Source organism: Macaca mulatta, chromosome 2, assembly GCF_049350105.2.
Source record: "Macaca mulatta isolate MMU2019108-1 chromosome 2, T2T-MMU8v2.0, whole genome shotgun sequence".
NCBI lineage: Eukaryota > Metazoa > Chordata > Mammalia > Primates > Cercopithecidae > Macaca > Macaca mulatta.
The window spans coordinates 31,303,961-31,317,341 of record NC_133407.1 but is presented as its reverse complement, the minus strand read 5'-3'; the positions used below and the strand labels follow the sequence as shown (position 1 = coordinate 31,317,341).

Here is a 13,381-nt window from a genome sequence, read left to right as displayed (position 1 = left end):
ATGAACAAAAATCGGCTGGAGATCTTGTTAAAATGCAGAGTCTGATTTAGAAGGTCTGTGTTAGGGCTTAAGATTCTGCATTTCTAACAGTCTCCCAGGGGATGGGATGCAGCCGGTCTACAGACCACAATTTGGATGGCAAGGATTTAAATAACTCATTTCATGTGCTCCTTCTATTAATATTTACTTCTGAATACATCTTCCCATCATTCTAGGAAGGCTGTGAAGTACTTTACTATCTATCTGATCTAAGGCAGTTTTAACAGATGGCTGCATGGTTAGATGCATACTTGGTGACAGTCCAAAAGACCTCTTCTCAACATGGAGTAGGATGCAGCAGAGAGAGAAGCCGGGTGATAAGCTTCCAGGAGAGCTTTCCAACCTCCCTGAGTTAGTTTTGTACTAAGTAGCTCTATTATTCTATTTAGAGCTAATTCTTAGACCATCAGATATCAGTTTATTCTACTGTAAACACAAACATTTATAAAATTTCTCATTAAAAAACACAAGTGAAATATGAATTAATTTTGTTGGATTATGCATGCTCTCTTCTGTAACTTTCGATAAACATAGGCTGTGTATTAAGTATCAGAGAATAAAAGATGCTTTTCAAACATAAAATGCAATGAAAAGGAAATGGCAAAAATACTTCCATAATTCATGGTATTTAAATTCATCCCTGATTTTCTGAAGATATCTTTCTGAAGATATGATTTCTGAAAAAATCATAAGTAATATTTATTAAGAACTTTTAGCTTTTAGAAACATGCTCTTGCACCTACTGCCATTTTAACATTGTGAGCTATTTTAATCTAATTCTGCTTTCCTAGAAGTTGCCTACAAAAAATAATAAACAGAAAAGACAAGAATGGTGCCAGAAAATAGGATCATGTGCTACAAATTCTAAAGTAAAGTAAATAAGCTTACAATCTGGAATAAATACACTGGAAATTGAAATACAACCTTTAATTAGGAACAACTTCACATAGGTGTAACCAGAGGAAGAATAAAACCTCACTTGCAGAGTTACAAACCTCATTATTTGCAAAAGTCCTATAACTGCAATTTAAAATAATTATATGCATATGGTATGTCTTCTTAGCCCTGTAAAAATTCAAAAGGTATAAAAGGTGTCTGCTAGAAGTGCTTATGTAAGGGAGTCTAATTAAATGGCATTTGTGGAGAAATGCTCCCATCTTTTGGGCTTTTGCGCTGTCATTTCTGTGTTGTGTTTTTATAATTAGGCAACCTGACCCATCATTTGGAAACCCATGTAGTTCTCTCCTCCACCAGGACAATAAGCACAGATGTTACTCTACTTAACAAGGGTTTTCCCCCTCACCACTTACATGTGATCAGACCAACTGATGAAACCAGCCAGCCAGCACCAGGGCCTCCAGCTGAGTTTCTTACAGTAATGCTGGCTGGGCAAAACCATCTGCGTGCTCTCCCTTGCTGTTCCTGGCACCAAGGTAGGCATCTGCACAATGGCTGACCCAGATAGAAGGGCCTGAGCCAAGACTGTTTTTCTTATGATAAAGCTAATTGATCCGTGTGAGGATGAAATGCACACACTTGTACAACGTATTCTCTGGGCTAACTGACCTCTACAATGTCCCAACAGAGACAGACAAAAAACCGTACCCTGCAGCAAATCCAAGCTGAGGATCAAGCACAGTTTAAGAATGACTTTAATAACAATTGGTAAAAGCAAGTAAGTGTTGGAACAGCCTTGATATTTCTTTCTTTCTTTTTAAACACAAACACTACCACTTCTGAGACTTCTGGAAAGACAAAAAGGTGAAAAGGAAATAATTCTCTAAATTACCTGGTTTATTCATATGCCTATCATACTTTTGTTAGTTCATCCCTTCAGTTATACCCTATCTGTCATTAAATACCAACAATTCCTATTAGCTTTTTAAATAACTGGTTGGTAAATGCTGCTGAGAAATGAAGCAACTTTTCAGGCTCTAGAGGACGCCAGAGCAAAGCCTAAGACATCTCAATACTTGCACAACACACAAAACCCTCAACAGCATTCATTTATTCCTAAACGTTTACTGAGTGCCAGACACAATATCTGGCACAGAGGATACAGTGACAAGTGCCTGCAAGAGCCTTATAAGTAAACACAAGTAGTTCTCTGACATTCAAAGCAGGGGAAGCATTTGCAGATTACGCAGGACACCCTCCATCTCAAGATGCTGCTGCTTTAGGTTTGGGGAGGGGTTCTGAAATCTGCAGCTTAACTAGGGCCCCAGCTACTTATTGCAAGTGCTGAAAGTTCCTAGCAGAGAAGGCTCCATGGCACATAAGGTACTTGGGCTGAGACTGGAAGGGACTCTATCAGTTTTGTGGCTACATGAATCACTCTGGCCAGAAGAGACAGTGAAGGGAAACACAGAAGTATGAGGAAGCATGCTTGGTTTGAGGGAAATGAAATAGCTGTGCATTCCTGAGGGGCTGGGGAGGAGTAAGGGAGGACTGATGATGAGGCTGAACAGGGTGAGACTGTAAAAGGCCCTACAGGGCATACCTCAAAATTGAGGGATTTATCCTAGGGAGAAGGGGCCTCTGCAGAATTCTGATAAGGAGTCAGACCGTATTGAGTCAGATATACATGATGCACACATTGGTGGTGTGAAATACTTTGGGTATATGTTGACCATTAATAAAATGGAATAACTCTAAAATTTCTAGTTAACATGGAACTGTTACTTGAGTACAAAGAAATTATGTAGAGTATAACCTTTCTATATTCTCATTCCTCCAACTCACCAAATCCAGAAGCTGCATGTCATGAACTGTGTAGAGTCAGTTCTGTTATAATGCTTGTTCTGAAAATGTGAACTAGTTTCAGTGAGATCAGTGTATTAAGGAACTGAGCATAACCCGAAGTTCACATTTGCTTACACACAATATCATCCTCAAGCAATAATGGGTGAATGCAGAACACTCCACACAGATGAACACAGCTGCACGTAGGAATGCAGGAATACGCACAATGCCTGCACGCACACAACACAGATATCTGCCAGTTACCTCAATGCCATATGTGTTATGAGCTACTTCCATAACCAAATCCATCAGATTCCAGATAACTCTCCTCCACCACTTCACAGTGACTCACAAGCTACAACCCTTCCAATGTCCACTTCCCCATCTGAGCTTCAGGTATTTTTCAAGGCAAAGTATCATATTTATTGCACTATTTATTTCTTAATCACTTAAAATGTGTAAAACCACTCTACCTCCTACTTTGTTTCATGTGTCACTGATGACCTTTTTTTTCAGTATTGTACCTCAACCCAATTTTCCCCACAAGCCCTGTGGTTTTTATCTTATGTTTATTACCATTTTAGAGACAAAGTCTCGCTTTGTTACCCAGGCTGGAGTACAGTGGTGTGATCATAGCTCACCGCAGCCCTGAACTCCTAGGTTTAAGCGATCTTTTCACCTCAGCCTCCCAAGTAGCTAGAATTACAGGTGTGTAGCACCATGCCCAGTGGTTTTTTCTTTTTCTTTTTTGGTAGAAATGGGGTCTTGCTATGTTGCCCCAGCTGAACTCCTGGCCTCAAGCAATCCTCCCACCTCAGCCTCTCAAAGCACTGGGATTACAGGCATGAGTCACTGTGCCTAGACTCCCTGTGGTTTTTACTACATGACTTTGCATAGCATAGTGATTTTGGGGAACATTTAAGTCACCTCAGAACTGACAATTCTGCTGGGTGGGGTATAGTGGCTCATGACTGTAATCCCAGCATTTTGGGTGGTTGAGGCAGGCAGCTCAGGAGTTCAAGACCAGCCTGGACAACCTGGTGAAACCCTATCTCTACAAAAAATACAAAAATTAGCTGGGCATGGTGGCTCGTGCCTGTAGTCCCAGTTACTTGGGAGGCAGAAGGGGTTGGATTACTCGAGCCCAGGAGATGGAGGTTGCAGTGAGCCGAGATTGTGCCACTGCACTCCAGCCTGGGTGACAGCATGAGACCCTGTCTCAAGAAAAAAAGAACAGTTCTGAAGATGACTGTTCAATGAAGATGAATACATTCATGACAATCAAATTTATGTTTTTTTTCCAGAAAGGTAATTGCAGAAAAGTTTTAGTGTAGACATCATGGTATCACTCAGTGTTTATGAAACAGAAGTATTACCTGTACTATGGGTTCTCTATAGGGGCTAGGGCGGTGTTCCCTGTGTCTCCTTCCCAAGAGGGCCCTGCAGCCATGAGCCCCCTCCAACCCAATCTACAGTTGTGGGCAGTGGCTGGGCCTGATGGATTTAAGGGTAATCTAGGAATTTTGGCAAGTAAGACATAAAGGGAAGTCTTGGTGAGAAGCTGTTGAAAATATCTTTAAGATAGGGTTGCCATATTTAAAAATAAAAACATAGAACATAGGGTTAAATTTGAATTTCATATAAACATCGAATAAAGTTTTTAGTATAAATATGTCCCAAGTAATATTTGAGATACTTATACTAAAAAAGTTACTCATTATTTATCTGAAATTCAAACGTAACTAGGCATTTTGTTTTATCTGGCAAACCTACCTTTAAAAAATGCCCTAGGAAGACATGGTCATTCTCCTCTCGATGCTGGTGAATGGATATGGTGTCTAGAACTATTACAGCTATCTTGCTTTCAACCTTGGGAACAGTTTGTTCTGGGAAGGGCAGGTCAGGGCAGAGAGATGGCAAGAAACTGCATCCTTGAAGACACAGATGAGCTTCTAAATTAGTGGTTCTAAACCTTGACTACATATTTGAATAATCCAGGAAGTTTTTAACAATTACTAATGCCCACGCTCCGCTGGAAAGATTCTCAGTTCTCCTGTGACCAGTATTGATTAAAACACTCTCCCAGGTGATTCTAACGTATGCTCGGGAATGGGAAGTCCTTTGAACTTGAGCTAAATAACTTTCCTTGTTAGTGGAATCAGTGTGAGTCGCATTTTCTGCTACATGTAGCTGAAAGCATCCTAAATAAAGATGGTCTCTGGAGTGAAACGCAAGGTCCAGCATTTAAACGTTTTATAGTTAGTCCACCTTGGAAATTTAAATCACAATTTCTGGCAAAAGAATTAGGACTGCTCATTTATTTGGGAAAAAGCTCATGTCTCAGCCCAACTTTCAAACCTAAATCCGAAATCAAGGATGTCAAAAAAACTCTGGTCATAACAGAGGGCTGAAGATGTATGACTGATTATAGACATTAAGAAAACAATCAATACCTCATTTATCCTGGGCAATAAACAGATATTCATGTTTTCATCACCGTCCAGCTAAAATGATATTAGTTTGACTTGTCTAGAGCCAAATTTAAGATTTCCATAAATGTTAACATCATCAAATATTGGTATCATGCTGATTTCATTCTTGTTTTCAGAAGCATTATTCCTGATATTTTATGGAATATTTTCACATCATGATACATGAATAACATGTATCATGTACAAATGTAGAGTGTACAAATATGCTTCAAACCCAAATGGTTGCTTAGAATCCAGACTGAGAACATCCCAAAGTTAAGCAATTTGGCAGCACTTCTCACTGTTTTCAGTTGATTGGGACATTGCATTGAGGCCTCCTTCAATTTTTGGACCATGTGGTAGTATATATGTGTATTTTGGGCAGATTAATGTTATAATTTGCAAATTATTTACTTGTTAGTGGGATCCTTGAGATATCTGAAGGGACCTAAGGAAGGACTCAGGTAAATGTTGCAAACTGCCCCACCTTTGGGATAGCCTCCAGGAATAAAAAGTTGATGATGATCAAGAGGCCAGAGTGATTACCTGGAGGTAATCCTTGATGTTGATCTGAAAGGCCCTTTTTGCTGCACGGACAAGGTATGGTTGAATTTGGTTTATTTAATGAGATCAGGCCATCTTTCAGAGTTCATTACAGAGGCAAAAATAAGAAAGATATCAAAGGTTAAAGCAGAACGATAAGACCATTAAAGGTGAAAAAAGTAGAGAAATGTGACCGTGAAAGCCAGAAATCTGAGTCTAGTCTTGGATCTATGAATAAACGATGAGCTAGGGAGGGGAAAGGAGGGACTTTCCCTTTTCACAATTTTTTTCAAGTAGAAATAATTTTCTTATTCTTTTCTCTCTTTTCAAACATAGCCTATAACTTTTTAGGATTTAACATAAAGCCAGTTTGTTCTTGGCTTATTACAACACCATATTTTGCTGTTAAAGTTCCTGTCTACTGACCAAAGTAACTTTGGAAAGCAACATGTTGAATGGACATGATAAGGCCATAGACAGAACTGTACATGAGCACTGTACTATAGTTCAGGGGTCCTCAAACCCCAGGCTGCAGACCAGTAGCTGTTCGTGGCCTGTTAGGAACCAGGTTGCACAGTAGGAGGTGAGCAGCAGGCAAGCAAGCATTACCACCTGAGCTCTGCCTCCTGTCAGATAAGCAGCAGCATTAGATTCTCATAGGAGGGGAACCGCATTGTGAACTGCACATGCGAGGGATTCAGGTTGCGTGCTCCTTATGAGAATCTAACGTCTGATGACCTGAGGTGGAACAGGGAACATGTTTGATCCTGAAACCATGCCCCTGCAACTGCATCTGTGGAAAAACTGTCTTCCATGAAACAGTACCTGGTGACAAAAAGGTTGGGGACTGCTGCTATAGTTGGTAACAATTCTAAGGGAAATTGTCATCTTAAAAAGGAAGTTTGGAAATTTGATTATATTACCTTCTGGTGACCCACACATTCAATGCTTTTTAAATCCTTTGGCTACACTGTAACGTCATGGCTGAATAGGGTTTTAGTTTCTTCAGATGTTTTAAAAAATTTCTCCTGAGCAACTGTATTTAACGAGCAAACATTCCATACCAAGGTCGATCTTATTCAAGCCAAGTCCAATAGTTTAGTCAAATACAACTTATAACAAAGTGAATCTGATAAAGTTGTAAGGATAAACATGTGTATTAAGAGGATTAATAATTAGGCATAAATGGGCAACTCTGTGTAAATGACTTGGTGTGCTTGGTATTATCCTTATGGCCAAATGAATTATTTGTTTTTTTCTCTTCTTATTAGTTCTTCATGTTACTGCTAACATGTCTTCCTGGGAAAATCCAAGTTTTTTTTATCATCACTGCCACAAATTAGAAAGGTCCTGATTTTTTCCAATAGTTGCAGTTCCCTCTTCATTAACTTAGGGCCTTCAATAACTTAAAGCATGCCTTTAATTTAATTTACTCCCCAACTTCACCCTCTTTCAGTGAAGAATTTGGAGAGTGAAAAAAAAAATTGCCTCATTCTCCAGGCAAATATGAACCCCAGACCAGGGTGTGCTGCTTAGTGAACAGAGCATGAGCTTGGTTTTTAGCCCCTGGGTTGTCTCTTATTCCCATGCTTCAGGCATGAGATTCCTGGTGCTTACTGCCAGCAATGCTTCCAGGTGTATTAATTTCTGACATATGGACAACTTGGGGCAGAAAGTTGGGAGGGTAAATAGCAGAGATCAGGAAAAGAGAGGAAGCTTGGGTAAAGGTGCCTGATATGGTTTGGATTTTCAAATCTCATTTGGATTTTTATCCCTGCCCAAATCTCATCTTGAATTGTAATCCCTAGTGTTAGAGCAGAGGAAGGATGGGAGGTGATTGGATCATCTGGATCACGGGGGTGGATTTCCCCCTGGCAGTTATTGTGATAATGAGTTCTCATGAAATTTGGTTTTTAAAAGTGTGTAGCACCTTCCCCTCACTCTCACTTCCTCCTTCTCTGGCTGTGTAAGATGTGAATCCTTCCTCTTCACCTTCTGCCATGATTGTAAGTTTCCTGAGGCTTCCCCAGGCATGCTTCCTGTACAGCATCTGGAACTTTGAGCCAATTAAATCTTTTCTTTATACATTACCCAGTCTCAGGTAGTTATTTATAGTAATATGAGAATGGACTAATACAGAAAATTTGTACTAGAAGTGTGGCAGCATTGCTACAAAGACACCTGAAAATGTAGAAGTGACTCTGGAACTGGGTAACAGGCAGAGGTTGGAACAGTTTGGACAGCTTAGAAGAAGACAGGCAGATGAAGGAAAGTTTGGAACTTCCTGGAAGCTTGTTAAACTTTTGTGATCAAAATGCTGACAGTGATATGGGCAATGAAGTCCAGGCTGAGATAATCTCAGATAAAGATGAGAAACTTACTGGGAATTAGAGTAAAGGTTACTTTTGTTATGCATTAGTAAAGAGACTGGTGGCATTGTGCCCCTGCTCTAGGGATCTGTGGAACTCTAAACTTGAGAGTGACAATTTAGGGTATCTGGTGGAAAAAATTTGTAAGAAGCAAAGTGTTCAAATGCAGCCTGGCTGCTTCTAACAGCATATGGTCATATGCATGAACAAAGAGATGATCTGAAACTGGAACTTATGTAACAGGGAAGCAGAGCATAAAAGTTTGGAAATTTTGCAGCCTGGCCCTGTGGTAGAAAAGAAAAATCCATGTTTCTGGGAAGAATTTAAGCTGGCTGCAGAAATTTGCATAAGTAAAGAGGAGCGAATGTTAATAGCCGAGACAATGTGAAAAATGCCTCAAAGGCATCTCAGAGACCTTTGTGGCAGCCCCTTCCATCACAGGCCTAGAGGCCTAAGAGGGAAGAATGGTTTTGTGGGCTGGGCCCAGGGCCCTGCTACCCTGCACAAACTTGGGACACTGCTCCTTGTATCCCAGTTGCTCCCATTCCAGCCATGGCTAAAAGGGCCTAAGATATCTTAGGCCATTGCTCCAGAGAGTGCAAGCCACAAACCTTGGTGGCTTCCATGTGGTGTTAAGCCTGTGGGTGTTGAGAGGACAAGAGTTGAGGTTTGGGAACCTCCACCTAGATTTCAGAGGATGTATGGAAATGGCTGGATGGTGGAAGTCTGCTGTAGGGCTGACTCCTCACGGAGAAACTCTACTAGGACAGTGCAGAGGGGAAATGTGGGATTGGAGCCTCCACACAGAGTCTCTGCTGGGGCACTGCCTAGTGGAGTTGTGACAAGAGGGACACTGTCCTCCAGACCCCAGAATGGTAGATCTATTGACAGCTTGCACTGTGTGCCTGGAAATGCCACAATCACTAAATGCCAGCTTGTGAAAGCAGCTGAGGAGGCTGTACCCTGCAGAGCCCCAGGGAGGGAGATCCCTAAGGCCTTGGGAGCCCACCCCTTACATGAGTGTTTTCTGGATGTGAGACATGGAGTCAAAGGAGATTATTTTGGAGCTTTAAGATTTAATGACTGCCCTGCTGGGTTTCAGACTTACATGGGGCCTACAGCCCCTTTGTTTTGGCTGATTTCTCCCTTTCGGAATGGGCATATTTACTCAGTGCTTGTACTCCATTGTATCTTGAAAGTAACTAGTTTTTGATTTTACAGGCCCATAGGTGGAAGGGACTTGCCTTGTTTCAGATGAGACTCTGGACTGTGGACTTTTGAGTTAATGATGAAATGAGTTAAGACTTAGGACTGTTGAGAAGGGAGGATTATATCTTGCAATATGAGAAGGACATGAGATTTGGGAGGAGCCAGGTACAGGATAATATGGTTTGGATTTGTGTCTCCACCCAAATCTCATCTTGAATTGTAATCCTCTGAGTTGGAGGAGGGCCTGGTGGGAGGTGACTGGATCGTGGGGTGGATTTCCCCCTTGCTGTTCTCATTATAGTGAGTTCTCACAAGATTTGGTTGTTTAAAATATGTACCACCTCCCCCTTCATTCTCTCTTCTTCCTTCTCCAGCTTCTTCTTTGCCTTCCGCCATGATTGTAAATTTCCTGAGGCCGCTGCAGCCATGCTTCCTGTACAGCCTGAAGAACTGTGAGTCAATTAAGCCTCTTTTCTTTATAAATTACCCAGTTTCAGGTAGTTCCTGATAGCAATATGAGAATGGACTATTACAGTGCCCAAGCCTTCAACTGACCCTCTGAGCATAGAAGCTCTAGCTATGAGGAACAACCAAAAGGGGATTCCTTAGTCCTAAGTTTTCAGGGGCAAAGTGAAGGCCACCTGCCTGATACAGATTCCCCCTTTATCAACAGGCCTAGAATTTCTATGACAGAAGTAAAGCAATTCTTTCTGCAATGAAAGCCCAGTGGATTAAAAATACAACTTCCTGAAAAAGTTTACATACGTGTTCAAAGGATAAATGATGAGATGCCTGGGACAAGAGGTTTAAAAGCAGGAAGACACTGTGTAGGAGAAGGTGGTGGTGCCACTGAGGGGGAAAGAAGAGGACAACCGTGCAGACTCTGCAATCTGGCCTCTGGCCTTGGCTGACCTCCAATTGCCCAGATAAGTCAAAGCCCTCATTTCCTTCCCTGTCATGCACATCTGCACTTTAGGGTAGGAATAACTGTCCCCAAGGCAATGTGGCACTGAAAGAATATACAAATGTCAAGTTTCAAGAAAGGTCACTAGAAAGAAGCAAATGCTATCAATGACACATTTAATTTAGCATGATTCAAACCCACAAAATATTTCTGGCCTGGGATTGTAAATATTTCTAATTGCTTCACTTAAGCTTTCCCCAAACCACTGTCTATGCCTCCCGGCCGTATTCACAGCATGGGTACAATCTGGCACCTTTGCATTTTACACAGAGGATGGAGATAAAGATAAGTGATGGAGGAAGAAGACCCAGCACGAGGTGAATGAGTGTTTCACTCAACCCAAAGGGCACTGTTCCGCAAAGGACGTTGCAGCACTCCATTTCCTGTGATTCTGCGGTTTCTCAGATTTTTTAAAATTTAAAATAAATGTATTGCACCATAAGGATTTTAAAAAGTTGGTTCTAAAACCTGTTTACAAAAGCTAAATTAAAATGTCATGCTAAAACTGTTGAAAATGGAGGGCTTTTTATGATGCTCCCTTCGATGTTCACATTTCTTTGCAATGGAGTTACATGATTTGGGTGATGCAAAAAGATGGAGAAAGAAGGAAAGAATTCTCTCATAAAGATATACAGTCTACCCTTCCTGACCTTGAGTACATTTACGGGCAGACAGATTGTAAACAAGGTTTATAAAACATTGAATGACTAAATGTATGTTTCAAATATCCAGGTTAATTTGGCCTTAGATTAAAATTACTAACATGAGACTTAAACTGCTGATGTTTAAATTCATTTTATATCTATTCATTTCAATAAACTATATTAAATGGGAATGTATTTTAAATGGGACAGTATTTTAATCCAGTTATCATTAACACTACTGATTAAACAAGAAGAGATTACATATGTGTACTTTTGACTTGAAAATCCTATAATTAGATGAACTCTAGATTCCAGTTTTCAATTCCATCCCTAACCTCATAAAGAAATCTACTGAAGTCAGTGCTTTCCACATAACATGTTTTCCTAGGAAGTATACGTCACTGACTGAGAAGAAAATCAGGTAACTAGGAAAATTCTAGTCTTCTGGGAAGGCTGCTCTGCTCAGTTTCTCCCTTCCAACCACCAATTTAACTCTAGTTGCCTGAAAAATCTACCAGCAAAATATGACTGATGACAGCAGAACTGCCTCTTTTCAAATGCAAATCCTTCAGGAAAGGATTAAATAAACCATTTTGGCAATTAATACTTCAAGGGTAATTTACCTATCAAATGGCTGGCTGCCTCATCACATCCCCCCACCTGCTGGTCCTCTGTCACGAGCCTCTCTTAACCCTTCTCCTTACCAGAGATTGGTTAAGAAGTGGGCATGGAATTTAATTCTGGTCAGTGATATGGGAAGAAAAGACTGCTGGGGAATTCCCAAGTAGCCTTCTCTAGAAGGGGTGTGCATGCACGTGTGTGTGATATAATTGGCTCTGTGTCAGCCCCCTTGAGAGAACACAATGAGAGCCAAGTTGAAGATAAAGCCACCACACTAAGGATGGCAGAGTGGAAAGATGGTGATGCTACTGAACAGCTGAATAATCCAACCACAGACCTATTTCAGGAATCTTTGTTATGTGAAATAATAAACAACAAATTTCCTCATTTGATATAATACTTTCTCTTATTTTTACCCAAAGCAACTTAATACAATTCTAACTATTTTAGATGTGTCAGGGGATGTGAGGGAGAAGAGAACTCCTGTAGAAGGTATTGTTGACTGCTTACTCAATATCCACCACTACCACCTGTCCTAGGAAGCTATTTTCCTAAGGGAAAATAATGGTTATATCTAATGGGAGAAGAAATACATCAGTGGTTCAGATCTATCTCTCACAGGAAGCTTGTCTAGACCAACACAGTCCATGGTGGTCTGTCATCTAACACCATTTTGTTTACTGTCTTTATTGTTCATATGGCATTTAATCATATTATGCATCTCATGTGGATGAGATATTTTAATTTAGTTTAATTACTTAACTTTCCCCCATTCCAATTTCACTCTAAGCATCCTCATTAGGATTGCTCTCTTATATTTCTTAAACACATATAATGTCTTAAATTATAATTTCTAGATCACGGCCTGAAATAGGTTAGGCAATTCTCCAGTTGTCTAGAAGTAAGAGTCTGCTTTCAAAGTCGTTTTCATTTATCTGACACTTTTTGGTATTTTGTCACGACAAAGAATAGATGAATATTACAAAAATAAATTATATTCGTATGACCATAGTATACGTTCAAACAATCAAAGAGCAATGATGAATGCATACGGGGTCACAGGGGTCATAAAGACACAGGATAGTCACCCCACTGTAGTGCTGTGAGCCTTCAGGTAAGGGAGTGTCTCATTATGCATCCTGTTTTATGCAGAGACTTTCAGCTCAGACCTTTTTTGATTTCCTGTGGTTTAGAGAGGATTCTGATCCATGGACACTTTTAGATCTTTGGAGGTTGGTATTTATTATAATTACTACAAATCATACCAAAATATCATGCAGTTTATCAGGAAATTTACAAAATACTTCTGGTTGGCTGGTGTGCTTAAATATTATAACTTATTCACAGACACAAGTCAGTTTTCGAGTTTTTCTTTTTTCTTTTTATTTGTTTATTGAGACAGGGGCTTGGCTCTGCTGCCCAAGCTGGAGTGTAGTGGCACAATCATAGCTCACTGCAGACTTGAACTCCTGGGCTCAAGTGATCCTCACACCTCAGCTTCCCTAGTAACTGGGGACTACAGGTGCACGCCACTATGCCCGGCTAATTTTTTGTTAATGTTTTTGTAGACATGGGGTCTCACTATGTTGCCTAGGCTGATAATTTTTCTTTTATACTCTATTTTTCATATACTTTAACCTTAGCAAAGATATTCTTAGAAAATGATTTGGCAACAATCATAGAATATGACTAACAGTGCTAAAACAAGTAAAAATTTATTTAACAGAAGAATGACCACCTAAAAATAGACTTCTAGAAAGCTAAGTATTAGATGTGATT

At 40.3% G+C, this 13,381-nt stretch overlaps 1 protein-coding gene and 1 long non-coding RNA gene across 3 annotated transcripts in view; one reads left to right on the top strand and one right to left on the bottom strand.

Moving 5' to 3' along the window:
* TBC1D5 (TBC1 domain family member 5) overlaps window positions 1-13,381 on the bottom strand; it is a 564,710-nt gene that overhangs the window by 37,291 nt on the left and 514,038 nt on the right.
* On the top strand, window positions 9,746-10,852 carry LOC144339010 (uncharacterized). Its single transcript, XR_013413540.1, has 2 exons — window positions 9,746-9,825; window positions 10,047-10,852. It is a non-coding gene; the product is annotated as an uncharacterized LOC144339010 (long non-coding RNA).